This window comes from Oncorhynchus masou, chromosome 32 (genome assembly GCF_036934945.1).
Source record: "Oncorhynchus masou masou isolate Uvic2021 chromosome 32, UVic_Omas_1.1, whole genome shotgun sequence".
NCBI classification, from domain to species: Eukaryota; Metazoa; Chordata; class Actinopteri; order Salmoniformes; family Salmonidae; genus Oncorhynchus; species Oncorhynchus masou.
In genome coordinates this window covers 43,464,986-43,469,945 of record NC_088243.1, presented here as the reverse complement: position 1 = coordinate 43,469,945, position 4,960 = coordinate 43,464,986, and positions in this window count along the sequence as shown.

The window sequence follows — 4,960 nt, the reverse complement described above, 5'->3', positions numbered from 1 at the left end:
CTAATTAACTAAAACACAAAATACTAAGACCAAGGCGTGACAGCCGATGTGACAGCTTGGTAGACAAAATTAAAGGGGTGGGACTAAGAAAGAGCGGGAAAGAAAAAAATGGATTTATTGCACACAGTCTATTATTATATTCATTGAATTGCTAAATCTTTGCACCTGAACGGCTGCTCATTCAAGAATAATTACAATGTATATATATTTACGCCCGTATGTCGTTGTTGTCTTCTCTGTTGGAATCCTTGATCGTCCTGTAGGGTTCATCAGAATCTCAGATTAACATTAATTGAAGTCACAAAGTCTTTTGTGGTTGTAGGTGGTTAGAATGGATACTTCAGAGTACCATTCAGAAATGTTCCCATAGATTAGTTGCTTCCGCGGTTGTCTGTATTCTCGTCCTAGGTTTATGTAATTTCTACCTGCTACCTAGTAATTTGTGTCGTCTAGAATTTCTCATTTATTCTGTAGTGAATCGATAGTCTCGGAGTTTAAACATTTCCAGCCGTGAAGCCAATGTGCCATGTTATGTAGTCTTGTCCTTTGATAGAGTTGTAGTTTAAACCACTTCACACACCACTGTCATGTCTTTCGGCATCATTAAATGTGAAATCTATTTTTTTTCACCTTTATTTAACCAGGTAGGCAAGTTGAGAACAAGTTCTCATTTACAATTGCGACCTGGCCAAGATAAAGCAAAGCAGTTCGACACATACAACGACACAGAGTTACACATGGAGTAAAACAAACATACAGTCAATACAGTATAAATACAGTATAAACAAGTCTATATACGATGTGAGCAAATGAGGTGAGATAAGGGAGGTAAAGGCAAAAAAGGCCATGCTGGCAAAGTAAATACAATATAGCAAGTAAAACACTGGAATGGTAGATTTGCAATGGAAGAATGTGCAAAGTAGAAATAAAAATAATGGGGTGCAAAGGAGCAAAATAAATTAATTAATTAAATACAGTAGGGAAAGAGGTAGTTGTTTGGGCTAAAATATAGGTGGGCTATGTACAGGTGCAGTAATCTGTGAGCTGCTCTGACAGTTGGTGCTTAAAGCTAGTGAGGGAGATAGGTGTTTCCAGTTTCAGTGCTTTTTGTAGTTCATTCCAGTCATTGGAAGCAGAGAACTGGAAGGAGAGGCGGCCAAAGAAAGAATTGGTTTTGGGGGTGCCAAGAGAGATATACCTTTAGGAGCGTGTGCTACAAGTGGGAGATGCTATGGTGACCAGCGAGCTGAGATAAAGGGGACTTTACCTAGCAGGGTCTTGTAGATGATATGGAGCCAGTGGGTTTGGCGACGAGTATGAAGCGAGGGCCAGCCAACGAGAGCGTACAGGTCGCAATGGTGGGTAGTATATGGGGCTTTGGTGACAAAACGGATTGCACTGTGATAGACTGCATCCAATTTGTTGAGTAGGGTATTGGAGGCTATTTTGTAAATGACATCGCCAAAGTCGAGGATTGGTAGGATGGTCAGTTTTACAAGGGTATGTTTGGCAGCATGAGTGAAGGATGCTTTGTTGCGAAATAGGAAGCCAATTCTAGATTTAACTTTGGATTGGAGATATTTGATATGGGTCTGGAAGGAGAGTTTACAGTCTAACCAGACACCTAAGTATTTGTAGTTGTCCACGTATTCTAAATCAGAGCTGTCCAGGGTAGTGAGGTTGGCCAGGCGGGCAGGTGCGGGTAGCGATCGGTTGAAGAGCATGCATTTAGTTTTACTTGTATTTAAGAGCAATTGGAGGCCACGGAAGGAGAGTTGTATGGCATTTAAGCTTGCCTGGAGGGTTGTTAACACAGTGTCCAAAGAAGGGCCAGAAGTATACAGAATGGTGTCGTCTGCATAAAGGTGGATCAGAGACTCACCAGCAGCAAGAGCGACCTCATTGATGTATATAGAGAAGAGAGTCGGTCCAAGAATTGAACCCTGTGGCACCCCCATAGAGACTGCCAGAGGTCCGGACAGCAGACCCTCCGATTTGACACACTGAACTCTATCAGAGAAGTAGTTGGTGAACCAGGCGAGGCAATCATTTGAGAAACCAAGGCTGTCGAGTCTGCCGATGAGGATGTGGTGATTGACAGAGTCGAAAGCCTTGGCCAGATCAATGAACACGGCTGCACAGTAATGTTTCTTATCGACGGCGGTTAAGATATCGTTTAGGACCTTGAGCGTGGCTGAGGTGCACCCATGACCAGCTCTGAAACCAGATTGCATAGCAGAGAAGGTATGGTGAGATTCGAAATGGTCGGTAATCTGTTTGTTGACTTGGCTTTCGAAGACCTTAGAAAGGCATGGTAGGATAGATATAGGTCTGTAGCAGTTTGGGTCAAGAGTGTCCCCCCCTTTGAAGAGGGGGATGACCGCAGCTGCTTTCCAATCTTTGGGGATCTCAGACGACACAAAAGAGAGGTTGAACAGGCTAGTAATAGGGGTGGCAACAATTTCGGCAGAAAATTTTAGAAAGAAAGGGTCCGGATTGTCTAGCCCGGCTGATTTGTAGGGGTCCAGATTTTGCAGCTCTTTCAGAACATCAGCTGAACGGATTTGGGAGAAGGAGAAATGGGGAAGGCTTGGGCGAGTTGCTGCGGGGAGTGCAGTGCTGTTTACCGGGGTAGGAGTAGCCAGGTGGAAAGCATGGCCAGCTGTAGAAAAATGCTTATTGAAATTCTCAATTATGGTGGATTTATCAGTGGTGACAGTGTTTCCTATCTTCAGTGCAGTGGGCAGCTGGGAGGAGGTGTTCTTATCCTCCATGGACTTTACAGTGTCCCAGAACTTTTTTGAGTTAGTGTTGCAGGAGGCAAAATTCTACTTGAAAAATCTAGCCTTGGCTTTTCTAACTGCCTGTGTATAATGGTTTCTAGCTTCCCTGAACAGCTGCATATCACGGGGACTGTTCGATGCTAATGCAAAACGCCATAGGATGTTTTTGTGTTGGTTAAGGGCAGTCAGATCTGGGGAGAAACAAGGGCTATATCTGTTCCTGGTTCTAAATTTCTTGAATGAGGCATGTTTATTTAAGATGGTTAGGAAGGCATTTAAAAAAAATATCCAGGCATCCTCTACTGACGGGATGAGATCAATATCCTTCCAGGATACCCCGGCCAGGTCGATTAGAAAGGCCTGCTCGCTGAAGTGTTTCAGGGAGCATTTTACAGTGATGAGTGGAGGTCGTTTGACCGCTGACCCATTACGGATGCAGGCAATGAGGCAGTGATCGCTGAGATCTTTGTTGAAGACAGCAGAGGTGTATTTAGAGGGCAAGTTGGTTAGGATGATATCTATGAGGATGCCCGTGTTTAAGGCTTTGGTGAGGTACCTGGTAGGTTCATTGATAATTTGTGTGAGATTGAGGGCATCAAGTTTAGATTGTAGGATGGCTGGGGTGTTAAGCATGTTCCAGTTTAGGTCGCCTAGCAGCACGAGCTCTGAAGATAGATGGGGGGCAATCAGTTCACATATGGTGTCCAGAGCACAGCTGGGGGCAGAGGGTGAGAGACTTGTTTTTAGAGAGGTGGATTTTTAAAAGTATAAGTTCAAATTGTTTGGGTACAGACCTGGATAGTAGGACAGAACTCTGCAGGCTATCTTTGCAGTAGATTGCAACACCGCCCCTTTGGCAGTTCTATCTTGTCTGAAAAGGTTGTAGTTTGGAATTAAAATTTCAGAATTTTTGGTAGTCTTCCTAAGCCAGGATTCAGACACAGCTAGAACATCCGGGTTGGCAGAGTGTGCTAAAGCAGTGAATAGAACAAACTTAGGGAGGAGGCTTCTAATGCGTGAAACCAAGGCTATTACGGTTACAGAAGTCGTCAAAAAAGAGCGCCTGGGGAATAGGAGTGGAGCTAGGCACTGTAGGGCCTGGATTCACCTCTACATCGCCAGAGGAACAGAGGAGGAGTAGAATAAGGGTGCGGCTGAAAGCAATAAGAATTGGACGTCTAGAACGTCTGGAACAGAGAGTAAAAGGAAGTTTCTGGGGGCGATAAAATAGCATCAAGGTATTATGTACAGACAAAGGTATGGTAGGATGTGAATACAGTGGAGGTAAACCTAGGTATTGAGTGATGAAGAGAGAGATATTGTCTCTAGAAACATCATTGAAACCAGGAGATGTCATTGCATGTGTGGGTGGTGGAACTAATAGGTTGGATAAGGTATGGTGAGCAGGACTAGAGGCTCTACAGTGAAATAAGCCAATAAACACTAACCAGAACAGCAATGGACAAGGCATATTGACATTAAGGAGAGGCATGCTTAGTCGAGTGATCGAAAGGGTCTGGAGAGTGGAGAGGTTGGTTGGGGGTCACGGCGATTTAGACAGCTAGCCAGGCCATCGGTAGCAAGCTAGCATAGGATGGACGTCTGTTATTAACCACCTCTTGCATTCCGTCAGTAGATTAGTGGGGTTCCGTGTGGTAGAGGGGATTAATCCAAATCACACAACAACAACAAAAATAAAAACAATAGATATAGCTAGAGGCCCAAGAAGAAGTAAAAAAACATAACAATAACAATAAAAATAAATAAATAAATTGTCCGATTGTCTATTCAGATAGCAGCCGAAAAGACAGCTAATGGCTAGCAGGCCGCAGATGGGCGCCCAGGCAACGTCACGACGGAGGAACCAGCCGGATAACTCCTTCGGGTATATAATGTCGGCAGTCCAGCCGCGAAGGCCCGGTGGGGCTCCGCGTAGGCAGCAAAACGGGTCCGGATAGGTGACCACAGCCCAGGAGTGATTGATGGAACTCCTCTGCTGGCTAGCTCCGGAACAACTGATGTTTGCTCCGGAATCGACGAAAGCTTTAACTAGCTTCTGATTAGCTTCTGGATTAGCTTCTGGCTAGTTTCTGGCTAGCTTCTGACCTAGCTTGTGATTAGCTTCTGGATTAGCTCCTGGCTAGCTCCTGGCTAGCTTCCGGCAAGTTTCTGGCTAG